The 15,312-nt window shown below is 38.4% G+C and overlaps 1 pseudogene; it reads left to right on the top strand.

Annotated features, from left to right (window-relative positions):
* Nucleotides 1-3,710: 3,710 nt before the first annotated feature.
* Nucleotides 3,711-13,695, top strand: LOC140909991 (coagulation factor XI-like; annotated as a pseudogene).
* The last annotated feature ends 1,617 nt before the right edge of the window (nucleotides 13,696-15,312 follow it).

Here is a 15,312-nt window from a genome sequence, read left to right on the forward strand (position 1 = left end):
ATGTTATTTTTAAATGACTGTCCGACAGAAAAATTGTATGTAAATCACCCAATAATGGGTAGCTCTAGTACTCTTTAAAATGAGTTGCATCACATGTTAATTATATTCTAAAGAAACATTTTGATGTATTTATTTTTTTAGATGGTTTGGATTTATCAGACCTTTAATTTCATTTTCTTATCAACTCGTTCCTTTTTTGGAACCTGTAGCTAGTAGCCTATGCCAGTAAACGTCAAACTACAGGTCCTGACTCTTTTAACTTTCTTCTCTTATCATTGCTATGGGAAATGCCTTTGGCGATGAAGATCTCAAAATTTTGATTCTGTGTTTTACCTTTGTATCATAGATACAAAAGTTGTAAGATAAAATTCCATCAAAGTCTGAAAATTAGGAATAGACTAAATTTTGCTGCTTCAAATTATGTGCAATGTATACACTTGGGGCTTGGCTACACTATCACTTAAATCAATGTAACTTACATCACTCAAAGATGTGAAAAAGCTACCCCTTGAGCGATTCAAGTTGTATTGACTTAAAGCTGTGTCCACACCACACTATGTCAGCAGGAGCTGCTCTCTCCCTACCTAGCTTCCAGCTCTCATTGAGGTAATTATGCCGATGGGAGAGCAATCTCCTGTCAGCATAGCACATCTTCGCCAGATGCGCTACAGCGGTGCAGCCACGCCGATGTAGCGCGGAAGTGTAGACTAGCTCTTGGAGACCTTTAAAGCAAGTATAAAACTGACCAGAGAATAAGTTTTCTGTAAAATGTGGGAATCCTGTTGCTAAGCCTAATGTATGATTTAAGCCTGTTCCTGTTATCCAGGCAAAATTCTCAGGACTGCAGGCTCAGATTCTGGGTATTATTCCCAGATTCTGTGTATTACTATTATGTAACATCCTACTTCATCCTTTTCTTATCTCTCTCATCCTTTTCATATTGTCTGGCATTCTCCTATCTTAGTTGTGACATTGTTCTTCTTCATGCATTATCTTAGTTCACAGATTCATAGACTCCAAGGCCGGAAGAGATCTCTGTGATCATCTCTCCTGTACAACACAGGCCATAGAACTTCCTTCACTAGAAATCTCTTTTAATAATTGTAACACCATTTTGATCTTTCTGTTATTTGTCTCTTTCTGCATTAGAGTGTCTTATCAGACTCTACTAGTCCCATTAAAGAAATATTCTCTGGAAACTATCTCAAAAATAGTGTAATCCAACTCTTTACAATATTAATATGACCAATGATGACACCTGCTCACTAAAGTGCAGAAGATAATGAAGAGGAACTCGTGGGATAGGGGTGTGAATAAGGGAGAAGATGTTAAGAGGTATCTGTGCCCATACCAGCCATAAAGCAGTAGCAACTAAGGAATGGTTTTTCACGTTGTCCAGTTTTAGTTTATATTAGATAGACACACACATGGATATGGAAGAAATTCCACTGACATTTAGTGAATCACACTTACTGGTTTTGGCCATCGTAGATGGGAGGCTAAAATATATGGAAATATAATGTGTTTTTAAGTATGAGAAAAAATTCAGACCAATTTGAAAGTTATCAGAAGAATTGCATGAGTTACAGTAGTTGTGATGTCACAAGTAGCTATCGCAAACATCCTGAAATCAAACTACTAAATACATTTGAAAAATATTAGGGCTGTCAAGCAATTAAAAAAATTAATCGCAAATAATCATATGATTAAAAAATTAATCGTGATTAATCGCGCTGTTAAACAACAATAGAATACCATTTATTTTAAATATTTTTGGATGTTTACTACATTTTCAAATATATTAATTTCAATTACAACACAGAATACAAAGTGTATAGTGCTTACTTAATATTTATTTTTGATTACAAATATTTTCACTGTAAAAACAAAAAAAATATTTTTCAATTCACCTCATACAAGTACTGTAGTGCAATCTCTTTATCATGAAAGTTGAACTTACAAATGTAGAATTATGTACCAAAAAAACCTGCATTCAAAAATAAATGTAAAACTTTAGCGCCTAAAAGTCCACTCAGTCCTACTTCTTGGTCAGCTAATCACGCAGACAAAGTTGGTTACAATTTACAGGAGATTATGCTTCCTGCTTCTTGTTTACAATGTCACCTGAAAGTGAGAACAGGTATTCACATGGCACTGTTGTAGCTGGCGTTGCAAGATATTTAGTTTCAACCACCATTCCAGAGGACATACTTCCATGCTGATGATGGGTTCTGCTTGATAATGATCCAAAGCATGCGGGCTTACGCATGTTCATTTTCATCATCTGAGTCAGATGCCACCAACAGAAGGTTGATTTTCTTTTTTGGTGGTTTGGGTTCTGTAGTTTCCTCATCAAAGTGTTGCTCTTTTAAGACCTCTACAAGCATGCTCCACACCTCGTCCCTCTCAGATTTTGGATGGCACTTCAGATTCTTAAACTTTGGGTCGAATGCTGTAGTTATTTTTAGAAATCTCACATTGATACCTTCTTTGCATTTTGTCAAATCTGCTGTGAAAAGGTTCTTAAAACTAACATGTGCTGGGTCATCATCCGAGTCTGCTATAACATTAAATATATGCAGAATTCAGGTAAAACAGAGCAGGAGACGTACAATTCTCCACCCAAGGCGTACAGTCACAAATTTAATTGACGCATTATTTTTTTAATGAGAATCATCAGCATGGAAGCATGTCATCTGGAATGGTGGCTGAAGCATGAAGGGACATACGAATGTTTAGCATATCTGGCATGTAAATACCTTGCAACACTGGCTACAAAAGTGCCATGATATTGTAAATAAGTGCCATGCCATTGTAAATAAGAAGCAGGCAGCACTATCTCCCGTCAATGTAAACAAACTTGTCTTAGCGATTGGCAGAATAAGAAGTAGGACTGAGTAGACTTGTAGGCTCTAAAGTTTTACACTGTTTTGTTTTTGAGTGCAGTTATGTAACTCCAAAAAATCTGCGTTTGTAAATTACACTTTCACGATAAAGAGATTGCACTACGGTACTTGTATGAGGGGAATTGAAAAAGACTATTTCTTTTGTTTATCATTTTTACAGTGCATATATTTGTAATAAAAAATAATAGTATAAAGTGAGCACTGTGCACTTTGTATTCTGTGTTGTAATTGAAATAATACTGAAAATGTAGAAAAACATCCAAAAATATTTAACACATTTCAATTGGTATTCTATTGTTATAAGTGCGATTAATCATGATTTGGGGGGGAGGGATAGCTCAGTGGTTTGAGCATTGGCCTGCTAAACCCAGGGTTGTGGTTCAATCCTTGAGGGGGCCATTTAGTGATTGGGGCAAAAATTGGGGATTGGTCCTGCTTTGAGCACGGGGTTGGACTAGGTGACCTCCTGAGGTCCCTTCCAACCCTGATATTCTATGATTCTGATTAATTTTTTTAATCATGATTAATTTTTTTGAGTTAATCGTGTAAGTTAACTGCAATTAATTGACAGCCCTAAAATATTTGTCTTTTTCCTTTTGCTTCTTGAAATAAATGTGAAGGAGCACAAAGAAAGATCTTTTTAAAAAGATGTTGATAAAAATATGATTTCTTATTAAAATCTTATGATATCCTTCAAACAGAGGAAAACTAGTAAGGCTTGTATATAAATGCATCTCAGAAATCTGCTTTCAGAAATTACTAGAGTTTAGATATTTTTTCTTCTTCTTTTATACAGATTGTCGTATGGACATTTTTCAACAAACAACATTTTCAGGAATTGATCTTACAAGTGTTTTCACTCCCGATAGCTTTGTATGTCGAACAATTTGTACTTATTATCCAAACTGCTTATTCTTTACATTTTTTTACCAGGGAATGGAAAGTAGGAACACAAAGGTGAATATGACAGTTAATTTTTAACATTCTAATTAGAAGTATTAAAAATACATATGTCCATTTTTAATAACAAACCATAAAAGTTCTATTAATATAGCTGTGGGAATGCTCACTAAAGTACAGCTTTACAAATGTTTTATTCATATGTGTATGTTTTCAAAGGGGGCATTTAATCTCTCAAAGGGCCAAATTCTTTCCTCCAGTGTATACAGGGGGCTGTTATTGAAATTGCATATCTAGAGGTACGTACTGTAAAAGTTAATCAGAAAATACATATCAAAGAGGGAATAAACTTCAAATTCTCCTAAATAATCAAAAGCAAAAGATGAATCCGTATTAAACTTTTAAAACAGGTATCTGATGCTCGGGCTCTGAACCCCTCTCTCTAGGCTTCAGAGCCCAAGCTCCAGCCTGAGCCACAACTTCACTGTATTTTCCACTGAATGCATCCAATGAAGTGAGCTGTAGCTCACGAAAGCTTATGCTCAAATACATTTGTTAGTCTCTAAGGTGCCAAAAGTACTCCTTTTCTTTTAACTTCAAAGCACTGTCTACACAGCTATTTATGGAGCACTAATACGAGCCCCACTAGCCTGTCAGTCCAGGCTGGGCAAATTGCTACTGTGGGCTGTGTAGACATACTCATAAAGTCTTATGTGAAAAGAATGTTGAAGTCATCGGTGCTAACTTCCTCAATTTCTGGGGCGTCCTTGACCCCAGCTTTGCCCCAGGACCTGCCTGCACTCTGCCCCTTCTTCCAACCCCCCCTCTCCCCCCGCCTGCCTCTTCCTGCCCCTGCCACTAAGCAGCTGATTGTGGCGGGTGGAAGGCACTGGAAGGAAGAGGGAAGAGCTGATCAGCGGGGCTGCCAGTGGGCGGGAGGCGCTGGCGGGAGATAGGGGGCAGCACTGATTGACGGGGCCACTGGTGGGTGCTGAGCATCCACTATTTTTTCCCGTGGGTGCTCCGGCAAAACTACTTTGGAAAGCTTTGGCTCTGGGCGCACGGCATGCACGCATAACCCTCACTAGAATACGGATAGGGACCACACATCTCAAAGAACCTCCACTTACAGGTAGAGTAACCTCCTCTTTCCTTGTGAAGCTCAGGCTGTGCAGAACCTAAACTCACCCCTTTTGCATAATCATTATTACCAGGCAGTTTTTAATAGCATAACCACATGGCATTTCACAAAAATACTACCATACGCTTTCTTTTCTAGCACCTTAGCTGTCAAACCCTGGAACCTTAGCATTCTCTGAATGTCTTTTTATATGGAATTATTTTTGCAGTAATGTAAAACAATACAGATGAAAAAGGAGCTTCACTTGCTCGGACTTGGAGGCGCTGCTGCTTTGCAAAACCTTGGTAATAACAGGCCAGATCCCCAACTGGTACAGTGCAGTGCTATGCCAATTTACACAATGTCTCATTTCCCTAGAGCCAGACTGTGCAATTTACAGTTTGATCTATACTGGTGGGTATTTAGTTTGGGAGATCAGTGTTCGGACATGTTCGGTGACTTAATACTATTTTTAATTTTTCTTTTAGAAAGCTTTGTTTCCTTAAGACCTCAGGAAATGGGGTACCACATGGACGTGTAGAAAGGGAAAATGCTATCTCTGGTTTTAGTCTTCTAAACTGCAGAAGATCTTTTCCTGGTAAAGCATGCGTTACAGTAAAAACCCAGATCAATTTCAAATGATTAATTTTAATAAGCAATAGAAAATTAGTCTGAGAATGGAGCACCAGTGCAAGGAACATGTTGATTTATTAACATATGCAATGTTAATGCCTTACAGGCTACCATTCCCGCACTTACACGGACACAAACTTTTTGGGAGATGAGTTGAATGTTACCTATGTTGAAGGGCACAAAGCTTGTCAGCAAGTTTGCACAGACACACTCTGCTGCCAGGTTTTTACTTATTTTCCACTCCAAGAATCATGCAACAAGGAAGGGTAAGATAATTTTTTGTAATGTTTTAAAGTTTGCTGAAGAAGTCATACAGCAAGTATATTAGGTAAAAAATTATAATTTAATCTGAAAATTCATTGGATCTACAGTAAATGCAAATGCTACTTGAGAATGTCCTCAAATGGGTCCCCAATTGGAATAGTGCATGAGAAAGGAAGGATCTCTGGCTACACATTAAGGTTATGTAAAAGAAAAGCCAGCACTGGTAAGCAAAAGTTTCACTTAATAAAGCTGTGCAAAGTTAATGAGCAAAATTCCATGGTGGTGTATAGCTCCATTGACATCAATATGAGTATACCTAATTACCACCATGACTCACATAAATGGTATATTTTTCCACGAGGTGTTATTCCACAAGAGTAAGAGTGGCAGAATCTAGTGGTAAATAATGTAAACAATAGATTTACACTGAGATCATACTCATAAAGGGCTCAGAATTCGGTAGGTGTCACTCTTCCTCTTAGTACTTAACTGATGCTCCAGACGTGGCTGAAATTCCACTGGTGGGTGAAATGTTTCCGACATATAGTTCATATATCATTTGCAGAACACTTTCAGATCTTTTGGGATGCAAACTGCTAAATAGAGCTGTATAGGCTTTTAATTCTTTCCATAATGTGTATGCAACTACGTAAACCAGATGACAGAGTTGTCGGAGGGACTGATTCTTTCCACGGTGAATGGCCATGACAAGTGAGCTTGCAAGTCAAGTTATCTACTCAGAGACATCTCTGTGGAGGGTCAATTATCAGCAATCAGAGGATTCTAACAGCTGCACATTGCACTGATAAGTGAGTACTACTCATAAAGGAATGAATTAGTGTAAGATCTTTGACACCACATGAGGTCTCAGTTAACACCTGTCTTTCACAAAAAATAAATATAAATAGTAAAAAAGAGGAGTAGGGAGAAACCAACTATTTTAATGAAACAAAAAGCTGAGATTTTTAAAGCAGAAAATTCAGGTTTCCACAACAACTGGAGCTCAGCACTATTGTCCCGTACCAGAAGACACTTCCAATATTTTCAGTCATTTACAATATCTTTTAAAACCCCACAGACTGAAATTTCTCAGGCTTGTTTTCAGCTCAAAAGTGAATTTCACTGGAAAATGTTGTCTAGTTCTGTGTGGCCACTGTACAGTGAGTGTGAAAAAAAATGTATTTTTCACCAAGTTATTCCCTCCCCCCCCAAAAAAGGGTGTTGTGTTCTGAGGGCTTTTGTTGAAAACAAAATTTGTCAAAGACTTGGACATGAATGGAGATTAGTATCTTTGATATGGTGAAGAAAGTTTGCCTACAAATAAAGTGTTGAATAATTGCATACAGTGTTGAACATGAGCTGTATGCTAATCTCTGGGGTTTCTCTAATCTGTTCTAATCTATGACAGCTGGTAATAGCCCCTAGGATCTGGTTGCCAGTTGAAAATAGCTAGAATAAAGCAGCACTGTATCCATGCCCTCTTCTTCCGACAGCACATCCCCCAACACTGGCTGTGAGACATAGGAACTAGTTCTTTGCTAACTGAGGACTCTGCAATGCTAGGGAAACTCTCAGCTGGCAAGATCTGGTCAATTTCCATTCTGTTTGCCTGGAATAGTGTCAAGAGGCTGGAGCACCTCAGAGATTCTGCCCTACTCTGTTTAAAAGTTCCTGGAAACAGGGATTTACACTGGAACTAATCACTAGAGTAAAAAGAAAAGGAGTACTTGTGGCACCTTAGAGACTAACCCATTTATTTAAATAAATGGGTTAGTCTCTAAGGTGCCACAAGTACTCCTTTTCTTTTTGCGAATACAGACTAACACGGCTGCTACTCTGAAACCAATCACTAGAGTATAATTACTAGGATGTTACATTTGAAATGCTTCAATTTAAATGACTCATTGTATAGCCTGTCCCTCTTCTAAAACTTCTTTGTATGAATCAGTTATTTTTATGTTCTAATTATTAGGGAATTGTAGAACTACTGTGGAATTTAGTGCAACCAGCAAGTACTGAATGCTACAGTGCATAGAAACATACAATACATACCTTTAATGATTGACAAGTTGGTGAGTACATATGAAGCCATTAACATTTTGGAGACCAGTTATACACAACTGACATTCAGCTGCTCCCTTTGCCTCATTGGTCTGTCTACATTTTAAAAAAGCAGCTCATCCTGTCAGTTACTGATGAAAGTGCTGTCTCTGGATGCTGCCCCAGTGCTGTGGGAACCATGCTGAACATGAAGGAGATGACAGGTGACAGGCCCAAAAGACGGCGAGCATTGATCCAGTAACATTGGCTACCTTTAGTCACATGGACCTCTGCAAGTAGTCTTACCTAAGGGTGTCAAACTCTGGCCCAGAGTGTCAAGTCCAATAGTGTAAAGATTATCTTTATATGCATGTTATCAAAAGTTTATTTATAGGAGTAGAACCTTACCAATATTTTAAAAGACAAGAGAGCACCCTATTTAAAAAATAGCTTTACTTTGTTGATGGAAAATTAGTTAACTGATATTTTCTAGTTCACATATAAACTTTCTGTAGCAAATCAATTCAAGAGAATTTATATTACTTAATTTATGCACTTACTGAACTTTTAACAATGACTTACTAGTATAATACTGAAATCAAAAAATCTCATACAAAGTCACTAGTACATGCACTCATATGAAATTTGAATCTAGAGAAATGAACTGGAATGTTTCATATAGCTCTATGCAATTACATTTTCTCCTCTACATTTACAGCAAATTTTTTAGTGGTAAGAGACATCTCTATATTTGATAAGTCTTTGAATATACTCTACTGGAATTTACATTCCCAATTCTATTTTGGCTAATAAAAATGGCACACTAAAGTCAATGGAAAGATTCACATTGACTTCAGTGTGGCTTGGATCAGGATCAGGCCCTTAGAAAGGAAAATAAGGAGAGAAGAGACTAAAAAGAGACCAGAAGGGAGAAAAAGAGAAAGATGAAAAGGGATCAGAAACAATGGGAATATAAAGGAGAGAGAAAGCTGATGTGAAGATGGGAATGTAAATGAGAACAGGAACAGGAGACATGCAAAGCAGAGGAGAGGGAAAAGCTGAATCTCTTTTTAGTTTGACACGATGAAAATGCAGCAATGGAAAGAATGGCATCCGTGCTCTCCTCTGTGCACTCAGGGGTAACTGAAAACATTGGCACCTGCAAACAATATAAAATAGTGAAATTCTCTGAACCTGAGATTGCTTGTTTGTCTTTTTCCTTTAGTCTTGAGAATCCCAACATTTGGCGTGTTTATGCTGGCATTTTAAAACTATCAGAAATAAATGAGGATACACCTGTCTTCAAAGTCCAAGAGATTATTATTCACCCTCAATATGTGATCGCAGAAACTGGATATGACATCGCCTTAATGAAACTTGATAAGCCTATGAATTTTACAGGTACATAGACTATTCCATTATAATAAAATTATTTCTCTAAATTTGGAAGCCTGGCAGGGTGACCTAATGGTAGTTCTCAGCACTGCTGTGCATGAAGCTAGGGTTCCTTTACTAGGTTGATGGGGTCTGGGGGGAGTCAGAAGCTGGGAATGGGCGACAGGGGATGGACCACTTGATGATTACCTGTTCTGTTCATTCCCTCTGGGGCACCTGGCATCGGATACTGTCGGAAGACAGGATACTGGGCTAGATGGACCTTTGGTCTGACCAGTATGGCTGTTCTTATGAGTCTCACCCTGTCCACCTTGGACAGGAACATAGTGGCACTGTACAGTCTGCAGGGAGAAGCCTAAGGAGAAGAATAGCATCAGGGCTTCAATGGGGACACAGAGAACCTTAAAGTTAAATCTTTCTTCTGACTAAACTAATATTTTTAATGAAATTTTAGATTTACAACAGCCCATATGCTTGCCACCAGAAGAAGAAACAAACACATTTATACCGACTGCCGGGTGACCGGATGGCGTTACACAAAAGAACAAGGTACAGACAAATATTTAACCCATGAATAGCTACATTTTTAAGGACCATTTCATGCTGATACCTGTGAATAGGAACTGAGGTTTCACTCTACACATATGGCAGTGCATTTGCTCACTATTTTACTTAAATGAGCTCCCACCAGAATGAGTGTGCATGAATAAGACTATTCCTAAACTATACAAGGACCCTTTAGATTTATACTGTATATGTCTTCTAGAAGCCTTACTGATGTTACAGCTGTGAGTGCAATTTACTCCTTGTGTTGTGCCACTTCAGATTGTAAGCTCAGTGCATTCCCAACAAGTCACAAATAAATGTCACATACACTGATGGAAATATGATAATGAGGTAAATGATGCCGATTTGTTGGTCCATAGGATATCCATTTCAAAGTGCATCCATGTACCTGTTATACATTTAGGGCCTGGTCCTCCAAACGTTTACACAATTGAGTAATTTTTCTTACTGGGGCTAGATTGCGAACCCCTCACTCATCCTAGTGAGCAGTTATTCACATGAATATTTCCCCTGACCATTGTGAGGAGATGGTTCACAATCTAGCCCATTGAGTCAAGGCACTTCAGCAAACTCCATATCATGACAAGAAATAGGGTGAGGGATGATATCTTAAATAAGTGGCTCTCAGAACATAATTATGGTGGGTGTGGAGCTCTTTTAGAACCCAGAGTGAGGGGGAAAGAGCTGATTGGCTGGCTGGGCTGTCAGTCATCCAGAGAAACAGGGGAGGATCTTCTCTTTCTACCAAAGGATTCTGGGTAGGGGAGCCCTTTGTAAAACTCCCCAGCTTCCAGTTGAGAGTGGGAACTGCATTAGGAAGGGTCACTTGGAGGAACCTGGGCCCCCTGGAGTTGTGTTATGGAATCTATTCCTTTAAAAAAATATTTAAAAAATCTGAGCTTTTAAATTTTTTTTTTAAAGAACCCCTCTGAAATGGGTCTTGCTACTTATTGGACAACCTTGCTGCTGCACTTTGCCAGAATTATATAGGTATGGCTGAGGCCTCACTGAAAATCAGGTCCTTTTTTTAATTCACTGATCCACAGCTAAAAAAAATGGAGTACAAATTTTTCTCAAAAATATTCACTTTGGGTTGAAATTGCCAAAGAAGAAGGTGTTGGTATCAAAGTAGAAGTTTCCAAAAGTTATAGGCATGTGACATGAATGAATGATTCTGATATCACTTATTCAAATTTTACACGTTGTAACTCTTTTGATTTTATTAGCGGCACGTTCTTCTTTCACATTGGTGTATATACGATCAGACTCAGGGCTAGAGTGTTTTTAAAGAAAATTCTATCATGACCTTTGTTACAGGTATTGCCACCAGGCAACCACTATAATATAACCCCAGCATTGCCCCAAATTCTTTTAATCTCCATTATAAAAAGTGAGTATCAAAGACTTATTAAACAATGCTAAGTTTATTGACTAAAATTACAAGAGGTTCCTCACAAAGACCCTAATTCTGTGATTTAAGAAATGGAAATGCTCGAGAATACAACCTTGATCTGAAATGTAGATTTTAGTATGTTAAGTACTGAAATCCAGTATAATTTTTCAGTTTCTAGCTGATTGTTAATCTAGACAACAATATGTAGCTAAAATAGATATTTCCCTCTCAGTCTGTCTAAAGAGCAAGCTCAGGAACAAAAAGATTGAGCTTAGTTTTGTTTGTATAGCCCTGTACCTTGCTTTTGAACAATAAAAGATTAAAATCGTATACATTATAATATTACATAGGGATCGCTCCTTCATCCATCTTCCTACTCTGATTTGAGAGCTAATGTTTAATGTGAAATTTGATGAAGTTACACAAATAAAATATACGTTGGATTCCTTCTAATCTAATGACTAAGTGCCTCTATCACTGTTGTCAGTTTGAATGCATGCACATATCTGCACGTGTTGAGCTAGGGCCTGAGCACCACAGCTGTTGCAGCTGGGGAATCTAGATGCTACTGTAATACAAATACATAATTATTTATAATATGCAGTGCTCACAACTACTTGCAAAAACAGGACTACAATCTGCAAGGGACCCTCTCCTGAAATCCTCAGGGAACAGCGGATTCACAGTAGCCAGTTCTGCACATGGTTTGTTGATGCAAATATGGAAAACAGGGTAGATATTAATATGGTGCATAACTGCACCATCAGCATGGGTGTCACTGAGTACAGCATCCACAGTGAATAGCTGGTGATAACCCTCAATTCAGCACTTTAGCAGCAATATGGGGAGGTGAGGAGGAACCCACACGTACTCAGTGGAGACAGACAATATGCCATGTGTAAAGGAGATTGAGGGGTACCAGAGCAAGCAGCATAGTAAATTCAAGATATAGCCATGCCACACACCATAGCCTGTTGCATCACACCCAGAGGCCACACTAATAGTGACCAGGGGCAGCCTAATATGTGGCTAGACAGGCAGACAGAGGCACCTATAAGTGATAACATATGACACCTATACTTCACCTTTACCCCTTCTCCAATGGGGGCTGATGATGTACCTTAACTTGCCATCCCATACTGGCTCTGTCAACAATCCGTGGCATTATTCTGGATTTACACTGCCTTATCTGAGCAGATTCTGGCCCATGGTGCTTGCACGTTCATGTTGAGTGGGCTCTTGTTCAGTGCGCCCTCTTTGTAATAACTCTATGTTGGGATTCCTAGAGTTTTATTTTCCTTGTTTTGATACAACTGACACTTCTGTGATCTTAGCCATGTATTGTGTTGCTAATAGATCAAGTGCAAGATATTCTTCAGAAGGCTACTATTCCTCTAATATCAAATGAAGAATGCCAGACAAGATATCAGCAGGACAGAATAAACGACAAGATGATATGTGCTGGTTATAGAGAAGGTGGAAAGGATGCTTGTAAGGTAATGGGATGATAAGTGCCCAATCGTGCATTCTAATCACTGGCTACAATCTTGTAGAAACACTTTAAAAATAGCATCAGCTATTAAGAAATAGATGGATGCATAGATATATGCATGGCGATAACATAAATTCTCACTTGTATCTGCCAAAAGCATAGATGACTGAGACAAAGATGGAACCCTTTTCAGTTAACACGCAGGAACAATAATGCACCTGCTTTTTTGGCACAGTACAGTAGCAGTGGGGAGGAGATGGTCTCCCTAACAGAGGACAAACCAGATAGAATGTTTATGCTACATTTGACCTTAGTCAAAAGGCTGAGGACAAAGAGATGTTAAGATGAAGATCACAAGATAAAAGCCTGCGAATTGGCATCTCCCCCCCCACTAGTATATAAAGGAGAAGAAACTCTTAATTAGAAATGCAAATGTGTATTTTCATTAGGCTTTAAACAAGCAGATGTAAATATTGGTTGGAACTCTGCTGGATAGCATCGAGTAGAAATTGGTCTAACTGAATGAAAAATATGTAGAAGTTAACTTTCCTGAAACACATGAGCCTGATTCACCCCTGTAGCTCAGATCTTCAAAGGCATTTAGGTGCCTAGCTCCCAGTGAAATCAGTTGGAATTAAGCACCTAATAACTTTGTGGATCTGGGCCTGTGTTATGCAGTACAACTCCATGGAAACGGATGGATTTAGAATGGTCTGAAATGGGAGTAATGCTGTGGTGAATCTGGCCCTCCTTTGTAAAAGAAGCACTAACCAAAACCATCTTTTGCACATCTTGTCTTTTCCTTCTGTGATACAGGGAGACTCAGGTGGGCCATTATCATGCAAACATGAGAATATCTGATATATGGTGGGCATTACCAGCTGGGGTGAAGGATGCGCTCGCCCAGAACAACCAGGTATTTATACAAAAGTGGCGGAATATGCAGACTGGATTCTAGAAAAAACCATGTAGCACAAGAAAATTCTTGAAAATATTTGGATTCCTAAATCATGGCATGCAACAATAATCCTGAAAGCAATTTTGTGACACACGTTGAAATACTGTAAATTGTGGTCTTCTTTAGTCTAAAGCACAGCAGATAAACTTAGTAAGGCAGAAATGCAAGAATGAACTGACTTTACTATTGTATGTCATAAAAAGATCAATAAAAATAAAATCCTGCTTTGTAGTCACTGATCTGGAATAATAAAGACTATGTTCTAAACCATTGATTTCCACATGCATACCAATAATCATTCTCCTGGACCTGGTCCCTCTCCCACTGAAGTCAGTGAGAAGATTTGCCTTTCTCTTCAGCATAAGAAAGAGGTGAGTGGACACAGATACATTCTGGGTTCAGAAAAAAAGCATAAAAAATTCAGGACAGTCTTGGTTGATGCTGCCTCTACAAAGTTCAATAGTCATTAGCCTCAGGTTGGGATTCAATATCAAAACATTTTTCAGCTCTGTTTGGTGACAAGATGGTTATTTACCATTGGTGATGTGAGGAGGTTAATAGGCTAGGGGATCATTGTTAGTGGAATATGTATTCTCCTGAAGTAACATTTAGATTATTACAAGGAAGGAGGGCACACAATTTCTGTAATTGTTTAGTAAACTTCATACAAAGATATTTCTATATCCCATCCCTGTAGCAGCTAAGCGCTGCACAAACAAATTTTTACATTGTGTCTTTTATATTTACTTTAGACTTATTTCTTCAAAAATATATATTTTTTTTATGAAGGATCAGAAGGAAATCTAGTCAGATCCCTTGGTGATCCTTCAGTGAATGGCTTATTTACGCATCATAACATTATCTCTTTTTTTTAATGTTCTGTAACTTTGACTGAAAATTGCCTCGACAGCTACTTCTAAGACTGAAATCTGAAATGGGATTTCAGATTTTTAATTGGGTTGTAAACACAACAGCAGCATTCACTTTTCTTGAATTGGTGCTGACCGTGGTTTATTCTCCTCCACACTTATAGACTAATTGCTGGTTGGAGCAGAACTTATAAGAACAACCATACTGGGTCAGACCAATGGTCCGTCTAACTCAGTATCCTGTCTTCTGACAGGGCCAGTGCCAGATGCTTCAGAGGGAATGAACAGGACAGGACAATTATTGAGTGATCCAATCCCAGCATCCGGCAGTCAGAGGCTTAGGGAGACACAGAGCATGGGGTTGCATCCCTGACCATCCTGGCTAGTAGCCATTGATGGACCTATCCTCCATTAACTTATCTAATTCTTTTTTGAACCTAGTTATATTTTTGGCCTTCACAACAACCCCTGACAGTGAGTTCCACAAGCTGACTGCATTATGTGAAGAAGTATTTACTTTTGTTTGTTTTAAACAGCTACCCATTAATTTAATTGGGTGACCCATGGTTCTTATGTTATGTGAAGGGGTAAATAACATTTCCTTATTCACTTTCACTTATTCACTTTCACTATTTGCAGCTCTCCATTCTGAAAAGTGACCATTTTTTCATACTCTTTGTTTCCTGTTTTTTTTAAATCTAGTTACTGGTCCATTAGAGGATCTTCCCTCTTATCCCATGACAGCTTTCTTTGCTTAACAGTTTTTGGAGAGGGA

This window comes from Lepidochelys kempii, chromosome 4 (genome assembly GCF_965140265.1).
Source record: "Lepidochelys kempii isolate rLepKem1 chromosome 4, rLepKem1.hap2, whole genome shotgun sequence".
In the NCBI taxonomy this organism is placed as follows: Eukaryota; Metazoa; Chordata; order Testudines; family Cheloniidae; genus Lepidochelys; species Lepidochelys kempii.